We start from the raw sequence: 20,233 nt of genomic DNA on the forward strand, positions 1-20,233 counted from the left end.
CCAGAGACTGCTTGGGGACATCAACTGGATCAGGCCGCATTTAAAAATTACAACAGGAGAGCTTAAGCCCTTATTTGACATCCTCAAGGGGAATGCTGACCCTACATCGGAGCGGCACTTGACCCCTGAGGGGAGGGCTGAGTTGGCCAAGGTCGAGGAAGCTCTTGGTCAACAGAAGACCCCTTATTTCGACTATCATGCCACCTGGGAGGCTTACATCTTGCCCACCCGGCACACCCCTACTGCGGTCCTTTATCAGAAGGCTCCCTTGTTGTGGCTGCACCTACCTGTGTCTCCAGCCCAGGTTCTCATGCCCTACCATGACACCGTAGCTACCTTAATACAAATGATCAGGTTGGAATCTAGGAAGTTAATAGGCAAGGAACCCCCAACCATCTTTGTCCCTTTTACGAAGCAGCAAGTTGATTGGTTATTGCAGAATAGTGATGCCTGGGGGGCGGCGTTAGCTGGCTATTCTGGACAACTTGACAATCACGTGCCATCTGATAAGCTACTTCAATTTGCGGCACTACATGAATCTGTGTTCCCCAAACGGGTAGTTACTGACCCTATCCCGCATGCGCTGACTGTTTATACTGACGGGTCCTCCAATGGGACTGCTGCTTATTATGTCAATGGAACCACAGTCAGTTGGGCAACGGGCTCCACATCAGCACAAGTGGTGGCACTGAAAGCCGTAGAGGCCGTGCTGCAGGAACACCAAACTCAAGCCCTCGATATATATACAGACAGTCAATACATTTATAGAGCCACGCTGCAGATTGAGGCGGTTCCCCTTATAGGGACCCAGAATAGTGAGGTACAAACCTTATTCAGAACTATACGCAGGTTATTCGTGGTCGCCAACACCCTTGTTTCTTTGGCCACCTTCGGGCCCGTACTAACTTACCTGGGCCCTTATCTCTGGGCAGTGAGCTGGCTGATGCTGCGACGGGTCAGGTCATGGTTACCCAGGAACAGCTTGCTCAGCAGTCCCATAAACCTCACCAGCAAAACAGCAACAGTCTCAGGCAGCAATTTAAGATCACCAGGGAAGCGGCCCGACAGATTGTAAAACAATGTCAGCAGTGCCCTGCCACCTTACTTGTTCCCCACCATGGGGTTAACCCGCGTGGGCTGATGGCAAATCACCTCTGGCAAATGGACGTCACCCATGTCCCATACCTTGGAAGGCTTAAATACGTCCACATAACAGTGGACACTTATTCAGGATTTATGGTTGCAACAGCTCAGGCGGGAGAAGCTGCTAAACACGTTACTGCCCACTCCTCCGATGCTTTGCCCCCATGGCCCTTCCTAAGTCTACCAAAACTGACAGTGGCACAGGACACACCAGCAAAAAGTTCCAGACATCCTGCCAGCAATTACAGATCAAGCATATCACGGGCACACCTTACAATCCCCAGGGACAAGGAATAGCAGAACGAGCCCACGGGACGCTCAAGGTGCAGTTACAAAAAATAAAAAGGGGGAGCTGTACCCCCTGAGCCCAGTGAACTACCTTAACCACACTTTATTTATACTTAATTTTTTAACTCTGGACCGTCAGGGCCTCTCTGCGGCACAGCGCCTTTGGCAGGCCCAGTCTCGGTTACCTACGCCCTGGTGTGCTGGAAAGATCCACTCACGGGGCAGTGGCAGGGTCCAGACCCAGTACCCATTTGGGGGCGAGGGCATGTTTGTGTTTCCCCACAGGATGCCGAGGCGGCGCAGTGGCTCCCGGAGAGGCTGGTGCGGTTCGCGGGGAACCAGGCGACTGACCGAGGGAATGCAGCAGCTGAGCCTCGAGGACCGGCCCCGGACTCGCCGAATCAGAACACGGCGGCGTCCGAGCCGGAGGCAGATGGAGACGAAGAGGAAGGGGGCTGAGGACATGGTTCGCGGGCGAGGAGGGACGCCTCCTGCCACGGCCATCTTCTGGGCCATGTTAGCGCTCTTGGTGAGCCAGGCTCCTGCGGCACGGGCCAAAGTATATTGGGCTTATGTGCCTGATCCCCCGATGCTCCACGCTGCGGAATGGGGCCTTCGGCCCGTTCCGGTTTATACCAACTACACATGGGGGCTTGGGGGGCTCAGCAGCGGCCACATAGCTGCCTTCCGTCAGTCCAATTTCAGCTTTGCAGGGACTGCTGGAGGGCTGCCCATTTGTCTCTCTGCCATCACTGAGGCCACAGGGTGTGTCACCCTTGACACAACCACGCACCAGACATGGACGCCTCAGTGGTACCTTGATGTGACTATTAGTAACTCCACCTACAGAATAAGAGCAGGAAATTACACCCGGTGGAGAGTAACCCTCAAGGGACTACAAAGCAGTGGGGCTCCGAAACAGGACAGTGGGGAAGCCCCTGATGTCCCTCTGTGTGAGCCGGACACTAGGAACCATACCAGGGGGCCTGCATGGGCTACCTGCAGGGAGGACAAGGCCACGGTGTGGAGCATACCCGGGGTCAATGAGACCTTGCAGGACTGGAGCCCCTACAGGGCCAACCTTACTGAGCCTGGATCCACTCATCGGTGGACTGTTGAGGGCCTTTGGACAGTCCCCGGGGGAAGGCCACAAACACAGCTGTGGAGGCTGGCTGCAGCCATGGGACCTAATATGTCCATCACAAATGACGAGTGAGGCCACATCCAGGTTGGCGGACTCAGCTGAGCGGTATCAGTGGGCCCCGGCCTGCGTGCCCCACCCTTGGGGGCTTGTCGTCGGGACTGTAAGAATTGCCAAAAGTGACTGGGGCTATATGTGACCTGTAACAGCTGTACTCTTGCCAACTGTGTAATGGGGGGCCTCGGGTACTCAGGTCTTGGTGGTGCAGCAGCCCCCTTGATGATGTGGCCTGTCAGTGTGTCAGGCCGTGGTGTCGTGATGAGGGGCTCCAACTGTGGGAGAGGCAGAGCGTGCTGTAGCGCCACGGAGGCGCCGGTTCACCGGTCTCCTGACAGCGGGCATCGCCGCCCCAGCCTCCCTCATGGCCACGGCTGCCATCGCTGCCGTGGCCCTCACGAGAGAGGCGCAGACGGCCCATGCAGTCAACCAGCTGGCTAAAAACGTGAGCACGGCCTGAGGAACTCAGGAGGCCATTGATATCAAGGTAAATGACAGAATTAACGCCTTATTTGATGTAGTTAATTATCTAGGGGATGAGGTGCAGGCATTAAAAATGAGAACTTCCTTTACCTGCCATGCTAGATATAGATGGATCTGTGTCACCCAGAAGGAATGTAACAAATCTGAGCACCCCTGGGAAAAAATCCAACGCCATCTCCTAGGGGTTTGGCATGACAGCAATGTGTCCTTAGATATCGAGAGTTTACACAAGGAGATCGTAGATATTCCCAATGCTCCGCAGCTAGATGAAGACTTAGGGATACAGCAGAGAACATCATTAACAAATCCTTAGCATAGTGCCATCCATGGGAAGCGCTACACATTTGGCTATAGGACTGGCTTGCTTGGCTTTCCTTATCCTTACAATAATGTTATGTTTACCCCTCTTCCTAAAATTGGGCATAAAAGGAATTAAAGAAATTCGCCGTGATCTCCACATGCTGCACCTGCAGGCAATAGAAACTGGTGTCTCAAGGTAATAAATAGGGGGGAGATGTGGGGAGCCGCTGTGGCCCCAGGCACGGAGGAGCTGCCTGGGTGAGCTGCAGATGTGTCCCCTGCTCCCTGACCCGGACCTCGAGGCACCAAGGCGATACTAATTTAGCTTGCGGCCATAAATTCTAAAAAGGCTTATCAGGAAGTTGGTCCCGGCCTGAAGGGTCAAGGGGCAGTCAAGCCACACAAGCCAAGGGCTCAATCCTCCCCACAAGTTCCCATTAGAAGCCGAGATAAAGACAGTTACCAAGGTCTGAGCTCCTGCAGGAGGCAGGGTGTTTACGCTGAAAGAGCGTTCATGGGGCCTTGAAGGAGCTACTCTGTATCGCGCAAGGGGAAGGAATGCGGGGCGGGGTGCTGTTCAGCAAAAACAACAGTGTCTGTATAAATTGAGCTGGGAAAATAAACTGGGGGCTGCGGCAGCCATGAGCTGCAGTCCTCCCGATCCCGTCTTTTTTGTGTCTGTCTTTTCTCCATCCTCACCCTTCCTCAGGACTGTTCGACTCTGCCGGCGGGCTCCGGCAAGTTCCACAATCCAGAAGCAGTGTCTGTCTGGTAATCTGACCAAGGATGGTTTGCAGCCACTGGGTAGGAGGGCTGAGTCCAGAATGAGCAAGTCAGCGGCCTAGTCAGCAGTCCAGAACCAAACCTGGGGCGTGTCTACAGAAAGGGGCTTCGGAACACGTGCCCATACCTAAACCCGAAGCCCTCAGAGTCTTCCTGGCTCCCCAGCTCTGTATACCCAGCTCACTTCACAAATTAGAAAGCTCTTCTTTCATGTAGGTATTCATCGAAACTTACCACAAATATTCATTTCGTTTTTATTATGTGGGGAAGCAAGAGAAACATGCCTCTGTATGTGGCAAAACTTATGACGCATGGAGAAAAGCAATTACACAAAAATCCACTGAGATGGGCCAAGTGGTCACAGGGCATACCCAGTGCATGCCAACAGGAAAGCCGGCTAAGGGCAGCCAGAGGGCAGCCAGGGGAGGATGGCTGTGCGGAGGCCTGCTCCTGCTCCCCACCACACTGCATTTCTCCTTTGCTGTATTTATCTATTTTTTAAAATTTCTATTTTAAAAAATGTATAAATTAGTGAATTCATGTACTCGATTTATGAAACAAATACCCACTCTTTCTAACAACTCAAACTGAAGTGTCTGAAGTAAAATTTATAACCTCCCCATTTTCTCTCCTCTGACAGTTACTGGTGGAACAATTTCAAGTGTACTATACGTTGTACTGTCCGGTAACATTCGATAACTTTCTTTATTCTGGTAACAATAGATCTAAGATGCCATTTATAGTTCAATCTCATTCTTTGCAGTAGAAGTTGTGTCGTCTTGGGGCCATTATGCTTCTAATGCTTGTCTCCCCTACTAGACACGAGAGCAGGGGCCCTTTCTCTTGTTCCTCTTCATATTCTCAGTACCTAATTGTAATTCCAGAAGGAGCAATCAAGGGAGGCTTCCAGGAGAAAGCAACTCCAAGCTGAGACCCAGGGAAAGAGGAGACGCGGTGAGGGCGGAGCGAGCCGCTAGGAGCAGACAGAGGACGCGGAGGGAAAGCGCAGCAACGCCCGCACAGGGGCAAGAGGGCCTCTAGCTGGCTCGCTGTGGGCGCAGTTGAGTGGCAAGGCCAGGGCCTTGCCTACAGTAGCCGCAGCATAGTTAGGGTTCAACCTGTGAAAGGACACGCTGCGGGGACGCTGAGGACAGTGGTTGGGCAGGACCTGTCTCCAGCTGCAAGTAGAGGCAGGGAGATAGGCAGCTATTCATTCACTCATCATTTATTAAATAATGTAACAAGTAAGTACTACTGTATCTACGGGTCCTACGTAAGTATCTAGCACATAGTAGGCGCTGACTAAATTTTTAAAAATACACGAATGACTTAAATGTAGGTCTGTTATATGTTGGATGCTTCTGGGTGGTGAAAATACAATGATGGAGTAAATATTACACACACATACAAGCAGGTGCTCGTTAACTTTTTGAAATAATTAAGTGAAGGCTACCATGTGTCGGTGCCCATTTTGGAAATGGTGAGAGTTGGTATTACCTCTGATCTCTGGGAAAAGAGAGACGGTAGTTGTTGGGGAGCCTCCCTTCAGAAGGAGCCTCTGCGAACTGTCCACTTGGGGAATAAGAACAGGGTATGGAGTAGGTCGTGATGAAACAGAAAACCGTGTGGCAGCGGTGGGATTCGAACCCACGCCCCCGGAGAGACTGGAGCCTTAATCCAGCGCCTTAGACCGCTCGGCCACGCTACCGCCTCCGGCCGGCTGGCCGCGCTTCCCGGAGCTGGACGCCGCCTCGCCCCCTCCCGCCCCCGCCCCGCCCCCGCCCCGCCCGCCGAGCCGCCCCGCCCTCCCCTCGGACCCGCTCCCAGGTGGGCGGTGAACGGGGACGCCGCGGGTGGCGCGGGAGGAGCCTCCTGCCCGAGTCCCCAGCACGGGAAGAAGGGGCCCAGCAGACCCAGAGTCGCAGAGGGCGCGCGGCCCGGGGGAGCGAGGGGAGAATCCGAGGCGCCGGCCCCCCGTCCGTCCACTTCAGGGGGCCGAGCGCCTCCCCAGAACCTAGGGAGCGAGCAAAGCGCAAACCCTGCGACCGAGCCTGGTTTGCGTTCCCACGGCGGGTCCCCGGGTCACACCCGCAGGCGGCCTCCAGCCCGCACTTCGCCGACGGGGGCGCGCGGGAACCCGGGCCGCGTTCTGCGCCGCTTGGACACTTTCCTCGCTTGGATACTTTCCTCGCTTGGATACTTTCCCTCGCTTGGATACTTTCCCTCGCTTGGATACTTTCCTCGCTTGGATACTTTCCCTCGCTTGGATACTTTCCTCGCTTGGATACTTTGAGGCTGTCACACTTTGTTTAGAAGTCGGACTCGGGAGCCGTCAGCCGCGGCCCCACGGTAAGGCGCCCTGTGCGCGCCGCTGACCAGCGGCCTCCTTAGCGCAGTAGGCAGCGCGTCAGTCTCATAATCTGAAGGTCCTGAGTTCGAACCTCAGAGGGGGCAGTGGTTTTGTTTTTTTGTTTTTTCTTTTCTCAATCTTAACCTGAAAGGAACGAGATAATGAAGGGAGTTAACAAAAATCTTTCTTCTCTCTCTAGTTTTTGTCTATCGAAAGTATACACTATCCCTTAAAAAAAAATCCGATGAGACCGAAGGGGTAATTTGCTGTTTAACCCAACCTTGTAATGTTTCGTTACAAAACAGTGATTTTCATTAAGAATTAAATACTCCAGAATTCTTTTGTTTTTAAAATACCACTTGAGGACAGAGCTAGGAGATTTTTCATTTGTCTTTGAGATATGCTTGGCAATCGTCTCTGTTACAAGGAACATCAGCATCAAGAAATTCACTAGTTGAGAGCGAGAAGGGGATGGAGACTTGTACTGGGGATGTGGAAACCATAGTGTGGTGTGCAATAATTTTTATTAATTACTGACTGTTTATCTTTTGCCATTATTCTGCAGTTGCTTACCACCAGACCACTAATGACATCCTACATGAAAAAGAAAAAAAATTTTCCCCTGTTTCAATATCATCAGACCCCTTTCCTGCTTCCAGTGCTGTTGACTGGACCTTAAGTCGTCCAAACTGGGAGGTGCTGGAAGGTGTAAAAAGAGAAACAAGAAGTCGAGAAAAGAGAAGTGATATTTAGAGAGTCAAGATAAGCACCTGGCTCAAAACTAAACAAGACTGATATTTAATATCCTGCTCTTAATGTCTTTGTTTATCACGTGGAAAGTAGTCAAAAGATATTTGTTGATATTTGCCAGGCACTGTTCAAATGTGTCCCTCCCTATTAATCTATTCTCTCTCCTTTTCATATCCTCCCTTATAGACTCTATTCGGTGATGTTCAGGCCAGACATCTGCAAAATACACTTCCCAAAGCCCTGCCAGTTTTGTTTTTTTAAGTTCTTTTAAAGGGGGAGCTAGAGGGAGACTGGGATGCAGAGGAGGGCTATTTCTAACTTTCTGTTTACTACTCCTGTCCGTGTCCTTCCAACAGTGGCAGTTGATTCCAAGCTCCTTCTCTTTAAGCTCTTCTTCAAAAGTTCAGTTTCTTCCCTTTTGTTCCCTGTCCCCAGAAGCCTGGCAGATACTTTCCTAGTTGTTACCTCTGGGTTACCAGTGTTCCCCACAGACATACCTACTGTTGTTTCTTAGCTAGACCTTGGCTGACCCACAGGGGCTGGGGGTGCAACACTGCACACAGCAGAAAGTGCTCCTGCTCTCATGGAGTTTACTGTGTTTTAGTGGGAAGTGGCAGACGATGAACTCTTAACTCAATATAAAAGGTGTCAGTCTCCGTCTTCCTGGCCCGTCTGGCAGTGCTCTCCAGGTTGTCCTCCTGCCGCTCTCTGACTGGGTCCTCAATTCCCTCTTCCTCTCCGTTTAGCTATCGGGGTCTCCGAGGGCTCCCTCCTCAGTGCCCGTCTTCTTCTCTAAAGAAACAGTGTCCAGCGACCTCAGTTGGATGAATGGCTTTGTCTGTCCCCTTTAGTCCAGAGGAGCCTCCAGAGGCCCTGGCTCGCAGGAAGTCCCTGGCTCTGTCTTACACCCCACACTGAAAACCCCTCGCTCTGCATGCCTTCAGCTGCTCTTATTCCTAGGGCTGCTCTCAGTATTCCAGCAACCCAGTCTCCCCAGTTAGGAGGCTGGGAAACGTCTTGCCCTGGCTTCTAGTCAGTGCCAAGTCCTTCAGACTCCGCCTTTCTACCACCTTTGTTCCTCATCAGTGGACTCCCAGAGCCGGCCTCCTGCGGGTTTCCTTACATCTTCCCCCAATTCACCCGTGTGCCAGGGTGACCTTCCTAAAATGCAAGAACAATCATGTCACTCGTCTATTTAAGACCTTTAAAAACACCCCACACATTTAAGAAAAACATTCTAGGCCGTAGGGCACGCACCGCCTCCTGATCTGGTGTCTGTCCGCCTTTCCTCTCAACCCATGTCGCTGTTCTCCGTGGTCAGGTGTGGCCGGGGTGCTCTCCAGGTGGAAGATCATTCTCCATGGCGACGGGACGGAGCAAAGCTGTTTGCTCTCGGTGTATGTTAAGGAGACACTCCTCTGCAACTCCCAAAGACTGAGTCAACCCGGCCTTTGTTCCTCTAGCCCTTTGTACTGTCCTTGCTTTATATAAAACCATCTTTGGTGATTTTACATGCTGTGAAAATAAAACCCTGAAATCAATGGAGACCTCTCTGTGTAGCTGCATTAGTTTGCTCTGGCTGCCGTAACAAAACACCACAGACTAGGTGGCCTCAACAGAAATGTATTTTCTCACAGTTCTGGAGGCTACAAGTTAAGATCAACATGTCAGCAAGTTTGGTTTCTTCTGAGGACTCTCTCCTTGGGTGCAGATGGCTCTTTTCCTGTCCTGTCCTCGCATGGTCTTTCCTCGGTGCACTCACATCCCTGGTGTTTTTGTGTGTGTCCAAATTTCCTCTTCTTATAAGGACACTAGTCAGATTGAGTCGGGCCCACCCTAATGGCTTCATTTTAACTTAATCACCTCTTATCTTCAAATACAGTCACATTCTGAGGTACCCGGGTTAGAGCTTCAACATATTAACTTGAGAGGGCGAGACTATTCAGCCCATACATTTCCATAAAGTCATTCCTTAAATTCCTTTTCCTTTCCTTCCTCCCTAGAATAGCTGGCAGTTATCTTAACAGGTCACATTTACTTGTATGTATGCCAGGCCTGTTTTAACAGGTTTCCAGGGCCTTACAGGGTACGCAGATTTCTTTTCCTCTGATATCACCATAATCTTCTAATTCTCCTTCCTCTTTATTTTTATTTAATTTCATTAACAGGATTCTACTTTAGTATATTTTAGTCTTTTAACACCCCCAATTCTTTTTTTTTTTAATCTTTATTGATTTCAGAGAGAGGAAAGGAGAGGGAGAGGGAGAGAGAGAGAAACATCAATGATGAGAGTCATTGACCGGCTGCCTCCTGCACGCCCCCCACTGGGGATCGAGCCCGCAACCCGGGCCTGTGCCCTGACCGGGACTCGAACCTCGATTGCCTGGATCCCAGGTCGATGCTCAACCGCTGAGCCACCCCGGCCGGGCCCCAATTCATTTTTAAATAAGGGCACAAGTGAATGTACGTGTACCATGTGCCCATGATTGTCTTAAGCACAACCATCTGAGGAAGAAGCCGTTTGTTCATGACACAACCCGAACGCAGTGTTATTTCACTGTCATAACAGTAGGAAAAATATCTGACGTCTATGGGATTGTTACCGTGTTCCAGGCACCATCCCAAGAACTTTGCTTCCATCATTTCATTGAACTTCAAAGCTCAGATCTTGGGGTTACACTTGCCTTTTTTGAAACCGGTGTGGCAGATGGACCAGAAGATGCCCCCCAATGATCCCTGGCTCCTGGCGCTCACCCCCTTGTGGCCCCCCCCCGGAGTGTAAGCTGGATGTGATGACTTTCTTTTAACCAACAGAATATGTGGAATGTGGTTCCATGATTAGGTTTCATACGACTGAGATTTCTGTCTTGGGGGCAGACCTCTCTTGCCTTCTCGCCTGTGCTCTTTGAGGAAGCAAGGTGCCACGCCGTGGAAAGAAGCCCATGTGGCAAGCAACTCAGGGCCACATCCAGCCAGATGGCTAGGACCTCAGTTCAATAGCCCTGGAGGAGTTAGATTCTGCCAACAACCACATGAGCTCAAATGTGAGCCCTTCCGAAAGTGTAGCCTTCAGATGAGACCTAAGGGACCCTGAGCAGGGACCCAGTGGAGACGGGCCAGACTCTTTACACTTAGAAGTGGTAAGTTAATCAATGTGTGTTGTTTAAATAAATCACTAAACTTGTTATTTGTTACACAGCAATGATGACTTTATATACTTGGATTTCTAACTTTGTACAACACAGTCGCTTGAGTCTTACTTAAAAAATCAGATCCCCTGGCCTCAAGCTTTGAATATTCTGATTCGGTGAGTCTGAGGTGGAATCTGCAAATCTGAATTTTTAAAAGCAACCCCAAGAGATCTGAATGTAATCAGCATTCTGCAACCCCGGGCCTTGGACGTGCTCTGCCTGCGTCCACTTGCCTCATGCTTACTGTTGCTGGGTAGGTGGCTTCTGCCCAAGATTCTCCTTTTATATGCGATCACCAGGCTTGTGTGCTGGTGGGAACTAGCAACACTCACACAAGGCAAAGCCAAGGCTCCATGCTTTCCAGTCTCTCAGAAGGTCCAAGGCACCCTTTCTTTATTGCTGCCTTTCCTAGTAAGGAGCTTATTAGAAAAATAAGGCACTGAAGGGGTGAATCACCACGGCACCTCCTGTTCTCCAGATCCTCAAGGACAGTCTGGGCCAAAGTCTCCTGCTTCCTTCCAAATGCCCCCAGCCTCTGCACCATTCCTCCCCCTGACACAGTCAACAGGCCAGGTCTGCATGGCCTTCTACAGCACAGTGGCCTACTGTGTGTTTCCCCATCACCTCTTGCCCCACTCTGACCCGTTCTTGACATGAAGCCAGCACAATCTCTTTGCAATCATCTCTGACCATGCTGTTCCTCTCTGCTTAAAATCCCCAGAGACTTTGCACTGCTGCCCAGCTGAAGCCACAACCTGGGAGACTCAGTCTCTGGTCTGCCCTGCCTTCCTGCCCACCTGTCCTCCCACCTCCGTCAACTCTGGCCCAAGCTGTCTGCTCTCAAGTGCCTCTGCCTCTCAGTTCTCTGAAAGTGCTCTGCTATTTGGTCTTCCTGGAATGTGGAGTCACATTTTTGCCAATCTAAAGAACGCTGATAATTCACTTTCAGTTGTCACTAGAAATTGAGGTGTCCAAGGGTAAACTTTCTAATTAACATGGAAAGAATATGTGTTTGCAGTAAAAGATGGTATAAGATATAGAGATATGTTTTCATTAAGGGAATGAAAATAATTTTGTCCTGGTTATTTCAGAATTTTACATCTTATAATTAAACTGCCTAAAGTTAAACTGTTATTGTAAGAGTTTTAAAAAATTAAGCTTTTATATCAACAGTGTGCTTATGTAAAGCTAACAATTAATGTTATTTCTCTGCTAAAAGGACAGTTTTCCTGTACTACTGGTCAGCTCCTGATCAGATTTTATAACCAGTTTTTGGCCTAAAAACAAAGGTGTGTTTGATGTTGTCTTAGTCAGATCCTTGTTTTTTGTGGGGTTTTTTAAGGTTTTTTTAAAATTGACTTTTAGAGATAAGGAGAGAGAGAGAAACATTGAAGTGAGAGATTGGCTGCAGCCCACGAACCAGGGACCCCGAGCCAATGCTCTAACCACTGAGCAAAACTGGCCAGGGCTAGGGCCTTGATTTTTTTTTTTTTTTTTTTTTTAGGTATATCTTTATTGGTTTCACAGAGAGGAAAGGAGAGGGAGAGAGGGATAGAAACATCAATGATGAGAGAGTCATGGATCGGCTGCCTCCTGCACGCCCCCCACTGGGGATCGAGCCCACAACCCGGGCATGTGCCAAGCGGGCCTTGAATTTTTTAAAAGAAATCTTAATCTTTGCAGTAATAAGTAAAATTTTACTTGTAACTATGTAACCTATGTATTTGTCTTTAAAATCTTGTGTTGTTACTTTGGTTAAATAAATATTTCACAAATTATTGTTCCACATTTTTAAACCTTTTGATATGTTTGATGAACTTCCCAAGATTCAAAAATGAAATAGAATATTTTTCTTGACTTTTGAAATTATTAAGAACTTTGAGATTTTTCAGAAGAATCCCTGAAACATTTCAAAAATTTTTTCTTTTTATCAAAGAAAGAAATTAAGCTAATTATGCTTATTCAACATACCAAATAATGCTACAAAATGCAGGAGAGGCATTGTCAAATAGTGCCTAAACCTTTGACTATATTTATGCCACTATGTTACTAATATAAATGTCCAAAAAATTATATAAAATTCCTAAAATTCTGATATATACTGGTATATTGCTAAAAAACCTAAAGACTTTTTCTGTCTCTGAAAGTTACAAATCTTTTTATGTCTTTGAAATGTAAACAGCCAGGAACTAACCAAACATTGTCCATGGAGACTGAAGGGAAAAAAGAAGAGAACTTTTTAAAACTACAGACTGCTGTATAGGTTCCCTTGACAAAACTGGTTTATAAACCAGCTATGGCTTTCTACAGAAGTACTAGAAAATAGTAAGGCTAAAACAAAACGACTGTATATGGAAAATAAGAGGTGTGTGTTCAGCAAAAGAAGGTATGAAGCATGGAGATTCGTTTTGTTGAGAAGAGAAGAAAAGTAGACTGTGTTTTCTGGATAGAAAATATAAAAATGACATTTATTTATTTATTATTTATTGTTGTTGTAATAAAGGTAGAAAAAGGAAAGAGATTTTTTCCTAAAATAAAATGGTTGTTTTCAAAATAAGAAAGAAAATGATAGGACAGAACCTGAAATGTATATGTAAGTTGCAGAAGGTTTATGTTGCAGAAGGTTTGTGGAGAAAGGATATTAAGAAAAGAACTTCATATACAGGCAAGCTAAGGTCAGAGTGAATAACTCGGTCACTTACATCATTTATATGTATGTATGCATATAAACTCATCAAATCTTTAACCATGGCCATTTTTAAGTCTTTTATTATTATTATTTAAATATATATTTATTGGTTTCAGAGAGAGAAAGGGAGAGGGAGAGAGAGAGAGAGAAACATCAATGATGAGAGAGTCATTGATCGGCTGCCTCCTGCACGCCCCCCACTGGGGATGGAGCCCGAAACCCGGGCACGTGCCCTGATGGGAACTGAACCTCGACCTCCTGGATCCTAGGTCGATGCTCAACCCCTGAGCCATACCAGCTGGGCAAGTCTTTTATTATTTACAAACAATTATTATTTTACTCTGATGCTGGCAAAAATGTTTTTAGAAGTTTTTTCATCTTCAAAGATTCATAAAAAAAAAACCACCCTGAAAAATGTGCTAAAATGCAGGTTTCTGATAAATTTAAAAACATAACACTGAACTGGTTAAAAGATCTATAGAACTCTAAGGAAAGACTGGATTCATAAAACTGCTAACAAAAACATCAAGATCAATAAGTATTAATAACATGGGATAAGTGAACTGATCAGAATTATTATAATTTTTATAACTTTTTATATAAAATATTATGGTTTTTTATCTTGTTTTCAATATATATATATTTTCTTCTAAGCTCATGACCTACAGCAACTTAGTAAATTATACCTTCGTAAGCAAAACTGAAACATCGATCTTTTCCTTCCTCCCTAATCCCTTCAAAATTCTGATACTCTTAACTCATTCATTTGTGAGGCGAACGTGATAACCACTACACTACGGAAACGCCGCTTAACTCATTCATTTGTGACCAGATTTAAAGGTGATGATGCCTGGATTCATGTTTCACAATTTTTGAAAAAGCTCTTGCTCCTAACTGAACTGCTCAACCAACAGAGGATTTGAAATAAAAAATTACTTGGAAATGAAGCAGATGACATCTGTTGTGGACAGGTGACCCAAGATTCTGGGCAAGCCTTCATTTCTCCTCCCCTACTTCAGTTCCTTCCTATCTCACAAACAATATGAGGCCAAGCACTGACTATAATACTGTTTCCCTTTCTCCTCTAGTTTCTGTCTGGGAAGACAACTCAACGTTGGGCATCACCTTTGAACTTACTTTGCAATCGGTTCTGCGTAATACTCAAGGATATTCAGTGCCTGGAGATGTCAGCCTAGTGAAGGACCAGATTTGGAAGAAGAATTTTTCCTTGGGCAGGTATTGCAATGACCACCACAGCAATAACCAGTCAAGAGAAATCTTTAAATTCCCTTGCATGAGTATGTTAGACAATGGAACTGCTCTTGACCATATCCCAGATGAGCAAGGTGGGGTTTGCTCTGTTTGTTAACACCTCTTGCTGTACTCTGATAAAGTAAAGATGAGCCTGGATTAAATCTGAACATAAACCAAATGATTAAGTACAGTGTCCACTGACACCTCATGGTTCTTTAATATCTTCAGCTGACTGCTCTCGGGTATTGTCTCCTGGTCAGATTTAGTCTTCCAATTGGACTTAGCATTTTGTTATTATAAAAATTTTGCTGTTATATATAATTGTTTGCTTTCCATAGCTTGATATTATAGACACCACCTTAATAATGCTTGCTCAACATTTTAAGGTGATCCATAAGGCTTACAAGACAATTTGAGAAACCTCAAGAACTGGCAGAAGGTATTTGCCCTGAAAGAAAAGCCCTCCCCTGTGCTGGCACTCTTGTTACTCAAATGTGGCCTAACGCTCCGAAAAAATCATTTTCTCTCCTATGCAGGACGTGGCAGATCAGGAAAGAGCCGCCTGACAACGGAGAACCAACAATGCTTTTAGTAACTGGTCAGTACTTCTTTCTGACGACTGATCAGCGGTGCTTTCAAAGAAAGACCTTGATCAAAAGGGGCAAAACGTAAAAAATAATATGAACAGACCCACTTTAAAATGGAGCCAGAGCTGCCATCCCAGGGGAACAGACCTGCACGTCTACCCCTCAAATCTTTGGAATGTTGAAACGGAAAACAGGGACTGGGCCTAACACAACATTGTGCCCCAAGAACTGTTTGCAATTTCCCTTTCCAGGGAAGGCTGAGAACTGTGGTTCCCTGGCTGAAGCAGATCCAGGATCCACAGAGGGTGTCTCCCTGGAGCAGAGCAGAGCAATCTAGTTGGACAGGGCTCTGGCCCCAGGCTGCCTGGCCCCAGGGCTGCCTCACTGCCATGCTGAATTACAATGGAGCTGTTTTGCACTGAATACAGTTTCCTTCTTCACCACACCCCAAATTGGGGATTCCTGTTGGTGTTGAATGGTTGACAAACCCAAATCGCCTTTTTCAGGGGAAGGTTCAACCTGTGGTAAATTCATACCACAGATTACTACACAGCAATCAAAAGGAATGGACCATTGAGTATCTCGACAACCGGAATGATTCTCCAGAGCCTTACTGTACTGTAAGGTTTTATTTACCATTCTTGAAATTACAAAGCTATAGAAATGGAAAGAAGATTAGTTTGTTAGATTTGGGGGAGGGGTTGGAAGGAAAGTGGGTGTAGCTATAAAAGGGCAACATGAGGGATCCTAGTGATGATGGAATTATGTGTTTTGACTTAACATCAATATCCTGGCAGTGATCTTACTAAACTCATGGGGTTTGCCACTTAGGGTGCTCTGTTCAAGAACAAGACGTGGTTGTTGTTGGGTAGTTTAATTTACTTGCAGCAACTAAAGGAGACAGAAGATTTACATCCAAAGCTCTGTTCCCCAAGATATTCGCCAATGGTACATAAGGGGTTAATATCCAAAATTTATAAAGAACTCATACTAAACACCAAAAAAACAAACAATCCAATTTAAAAAATGGGCGGAGGCCCTGAATAGACACTTCTCCAAAGAGGACATACAGATAGACTGGGCATGTGAAAAGATGCTCAACATCACTAATCATCAGAGAGACGCAAATTAAAACCACAATGAGGTATCACTTCACGCCTGTCAGAATGGCTCCATCAACACGTCAATGAATGGCACGTGCTGGCGAGGGTGTGGGGAAAGGGGAACCTAGCGCTCTGCTGGTGGGAATGCGGACTGGGGCAGCCACTACAGAAAAGTGTGGAGGGGCCTCAAAAGATTAAAAATGGAGCTGCCTTTTGATCCAGCGATTGCACTTCTAGGAATATATCTGAAGAAACACAAAACACTAATTCAAAAGAATATACGCACTCCTATGTTCATTGCAGCATTGTTTACAATAGCCAAGGTATGGAAGCAACCCAAATGCCCATCAATAGATGAGTGGATAAAAAAGCAGTGGTACAGCCCAGCCGGTATTGTTGAGTGGCTGCGTGTCCTCCCGTGCACCAGGAGGTCACCAGTTTGATTCCTGGTCAGGGCACATGCCCAGGCTGCAGCTAGATCCCCAGTGGGGCACGCAGGAGGTAGCCAATCGATGTTTCTCTCTCATTGATATTTCTCTCTCATTGATGTTTCTCTCTTGCTATCCCTCTCCTTTCCTCTCTCTTTAAAACCAATTTTTTTAAAAAGCAGTGGTTCATATATACAATGGAATATCACTCAGTCATTAAAAAACAATGAAAAGTTACCATTTGCCAACAATGTGGATGGACCTAGAGAATATTATGCTAAGTGAAATAAGTCAGTCAGAAAAAGACCAATACCATATGATTTCACTTATATGTGGAACTTAAAGAGCAAAATAAACAAACAAAATAGAAAAAGACTCACAGATAGAGAGATCAGACCAATGGTTGTCAGAAGGGAGGGGTGTTGGGGGGCTGTGTGAAAAGGTCACGGGCTTGGGGGCTGGGTAGAGATGAGCAAAGGAGGGGGGAAATGGGGACATCTGTAATAGTTTTTGTATTACACCTGTAATACAAAAATAAAGTTAAATATGTAAAGTAAAAATAAAGAAGGTAAAATGTAAAAAAAAGGGGGGGGAGGAATTAAGAAGTCTAAGTTGATGGAAAAGTCACCAAGGTGTAAAGTAACGCATAGGGAACTTAGTCAATAGTATTGTAATAACTACGTGTGTTGTCAGGTGGGTTTTTGAAATCTCTGAGGGACCACTTTGTGAAGTATATGATTGTCTAACCACTATGTTGTACACCTGAAGCTAATACAAAATAAAATTGAATGTATTGAGTGTAATTGAAAAAATTTTTAAAAAGGCAAAGCTCTGTCTTCCTGAAGGGAGGCTCAGCCATTGCTTATATACACTATTTGGTTAATTATATGCTTTTTCTTTGCAGTTGGCTACACTTATCAGGCTGGGTTCTTGTCAAGCTCACCCTGTTTACAGCTGCATTTGCAAAATATTGTGCTACATTTTAACCTTAGGAAGAATAGCATTTAGAGCTTCCCAGACCCTGAGACCTAACAGTGATATGGCTCAGTTTTACGAGATGTTATTATTTCTTGTAACTGCATGTGTGAATCTACAATTACCTAAATATTTAAAATTTAATTTAAAAAGGAGGGCGGTCAGGGCACTGAGAAGTAGCCATTTCTAAAGCGTTTTTAGAAATGGGAGAGAGGGGAGACTGAAATGAAGCAGCCAGAGAGTACAGAGAAGAATGGGGGAGAGTCCAGTCCCAAGGTCAAAGGAAGATCACTCTGTCACAGGCAACTGTCACAGACAGGGAGTAGGAGAGGGCCGCCCCCACCTTGGTTCTTGTCAGTCTCACAGGAACAAGTTCAAACAAGTGATCCCGCTTGCATTGTGATAAAGGCAATTTATTAAAGGAATTAAAGCAAGCAAATTGATTAAAGAAGGCAAGCGAATCCACTCCATTTCATATGCCCAGGGTGCAGATGGGCTTTCCCAGCTAACCTGGAAAAGCGGGGGCCTGGCGCGGGTTTGAGGAGTTATATACCCTTCTGTCTATGTTTTAAAATTCTTCTGCTTTGTATCTTGGTACAGATTAATTCTCAAAGTCCCTTTTTAAATTTGTTGTGGCCTTTCCAGAATTCATGAGAGGCACCTGGTAATTTTGTCTTGCGAAGCCTTGGAACTGCTGGCTTTTCTGTTTAGGGAGTAAAAGAATAAATAAAACTTCCCTTTCCTCCTAGCCCCTTCCTCCCACCTTTCTTGCATTCCCTGCTTAAGGGGCGCTTTTAACCATTTGCTCTCAGGTGTCCTTGGTTTGGGGAAGATAAGGGCTCGTTACTTACAGGCTGGCTGTAGGCTGTCCTAACTGCTTGGCCTGGTTTAATTTTCTTGTCTCGGTTTCCCTGTTCCTCCTGCCTTGGAATTTTTCTAGCTCCTGGCTATCCTATACCAACCTCATTAAGGAAGGGCTTGTTAATAGTTTGCATCCTGCACAAAATTAACTTTAGTGCCAAAAAACCCCCTCAAGGCATTCGGGAGTTGGGAAGTTGATGATAACGGTTTCCTGGGATTGGAAGGCAGACTGCAGCCGAGGAGGCAGGAGGTGAGACAAACGCTTGTTGCGGCAGGTTTGGTGATGGGTGGAAAGAGTCTGGGAGGAAGCATGAGGGCCGGACAGGAGGACGGTCCTCCTGTTGCTGTTCAGAGTGGGAGAGCCGGGCGCGCTGTCGCTTCAAGAGAGGCGGTAAGGCAGGGACATGAAAGACACAGGGGCCCGGTGGAAGGGGAACAGGGGTCCGAAGCTCAGAAGTATTCAGTAGCCTTGGAAATGAGGGAAAACTTTTCCTTAGTGGAAAGAAGAGGTTGGGATATGTAAAAATTAGCAAATCAGGAGGCAGGGGAAAGGGCAAGGGCACATCCTTGGCCCTCCCCTCTCCGCCGGCTCAGCTTCCCCTCCCCTCCACCCGGGGGGCCCCTCTCCAGCCCTCTGTCCCGGGCTCTCCAGCCTTCAGAACTGTGCGGGAGACCCACGCGGGGCAGGGGGTCGGGAAGAAAAGGCGTCGCACCCCTCGTCCTGCGCCTTCCTTTTCCTGGTCCACGCAGCGGGCGGCCTCCCTTGCGTTGCGTGGGGCAGAGGGTAAGGTCAGGGCCAGCGAGCGGGGCCCTCGGGCCCTTGACTCTGGCTCACGGCTGTGGGAACAGCCCCAGGGGCAGGAGGCCCGGCGGCGCGGAAGCAGGACCGTCAGAGGAGCGGAGCGCGAACGTGGCCGGTGTCCGGGCCGGCGGGACACGCAGGCTTCTCCTTCCCGCGGGCTCCCGCGGTCGGGAGAGGCCGGCGCCCCCCCAGGTCTCTCACTCAGTCCTCTTGTGTTTTCCTTTAGGAGTCTGAGAAAAACACTGCCCCCCTCCTTTCGGTTCAACGACTATTTTCATATCTGTAGTGGTGGATCCAGCGTCTGCACCGTCACCTAAGGCGGGGCCTCTTCGCGAAGGCGCGGTCCCAGCGGGGTCGCTGCCCCCCGGGCTCCCCCTCTTCGGATGTAGACGGGCCCCAGCATTTAAGCTTCTACCGACTGGGTGGTAAACGCCTTTCTAACAAGCACCAACCCCAACACTGAGGAGCTGCGGAGAGGTTCACGCGCGTCCTGCAGCTCTGCCCATGCGCGAGGAGAGAGCAGGGCGGCGGCGGCGCACCAGCCTCCGGGGCCGAGCGCCGCCTGGGGAGCCGCGGGGGGGGCGGGGCGCGGGGCGGGGCGCGGGGCGGGGCGCGGGGCGGGGCGCGGGGCGCGGGGCGGGGCGGGGCGCGGGGCGGGGCGGGCGGCCGGGCTGCGGGACCGCAGCGCCTGCTGTTGGGCGAGCGCGGAGCCGCCGCAGCGTCCCTGGTGGTCTAGTGGTCAGGATTCGGCGCTCTCACCGCCGCGGCCCGGGTTCGATTCCCGGTCAGGGAACTCCCCTTTTCTTTCGCTCCCTCTCCCAGCCGCGGGAACCTCCGCAGAGGGAACTTGGCGCTGCACACAAGCTCCCTTTTAATATTCATAGGAGCCGTATTTTGAGTAGAAACTGCGACGGTTTGGGTATTCCAAGTGCAAAATGGCAAGCGATGCGCTTTTCAAAGTTTTAGAATTTTGTTAATGAGCGCCTAGCCTGGCACCGTTCTAAGTGTTTAAAACATTTTACTCATTGATTAGATAATTCACTGAGCG

The 20,233-nt window shown here is 47.9% G+C and overlaps 2 long non-coding RNA genes and 3 other non-coding genes across 5 annotated transcripts; 4 read left to right on the forward strand and 1 right to left on the reverse strand.

Moving 5' to 3' along the window:
* Positions 1–5,821: 5,821 nt before the first annotated feature.
* On the reverse strand, positions 5,822–5,903 carry TRNAL-AAG (transfer RNA leucine (anticodon AAG)). Its single transcript has one exon. It is a non-coding gene; the product is annotated as a tRNA-Leu (tRNA).
* A 271-nt stretch (positions 5,904–6,174) lies between these two features.
* LOC148092988 (uncharacterized) lies at positions 6,175–8,836 on the forward strand. The gene is made up of 2 exons (XR_015714536.1): positions 6,175–6,544; positions 7,111–8,836. It is a non-coding gene; the product is annotated as an uncharacterized LOC148092988 (long non-coding RNA).
* TRNAM-CAU (transfer RNA methionine (anticodon CAU)) lies at positions 6,577–6,649 on the forward strand. Its single transcript has one exon. It is a non-coding gene; the product is annotated as a tRNA-Met (tRNA).
* Positions 8,837–9,659: 823 nt separating the features above from the next.
* LOC107544828 (uncharacterized) lies at positions 9,660–16,242 on the forward strand. Its single transcript, XR_001603945.2, has 3 exons — positions 9,660–10,435; positions 14,264–14,411; positions 14,966–16,242. It is a non-coding gene; the product is annotated as an uncharacterized LOC107544828 (long non-coding RNA).
* A 3,664-nt stretch (positions 16,243–19,906) lies between these two features.
* On the forward strand, positions 19,907–19,978 carry TRNAE-CUC (transfer RNA glutamic acid (anticodon CUC)). Its single transcript has one exon. It is a non-coding gene; the product is annotated as a tRNA-Glu (tRNA).
* Positions 19,979–20,233: the final 255 nt, after the last annotated feature.

Source organism: Miniopterus natalensis, chromosome 5 (genome assembly GCF_054644295.1).
Source record: "Miniopterus natalensis isolate mMinNat1 chromosome 5, mMinNat1.hap1, whole genome shotgun sequence".
Lineage (NCBI taxonomy): Eukaryota > Metazoa > Chordata > Mammalia > Chiroptera > Miniopteridae > Miniopterus > Miniopterus natalensis.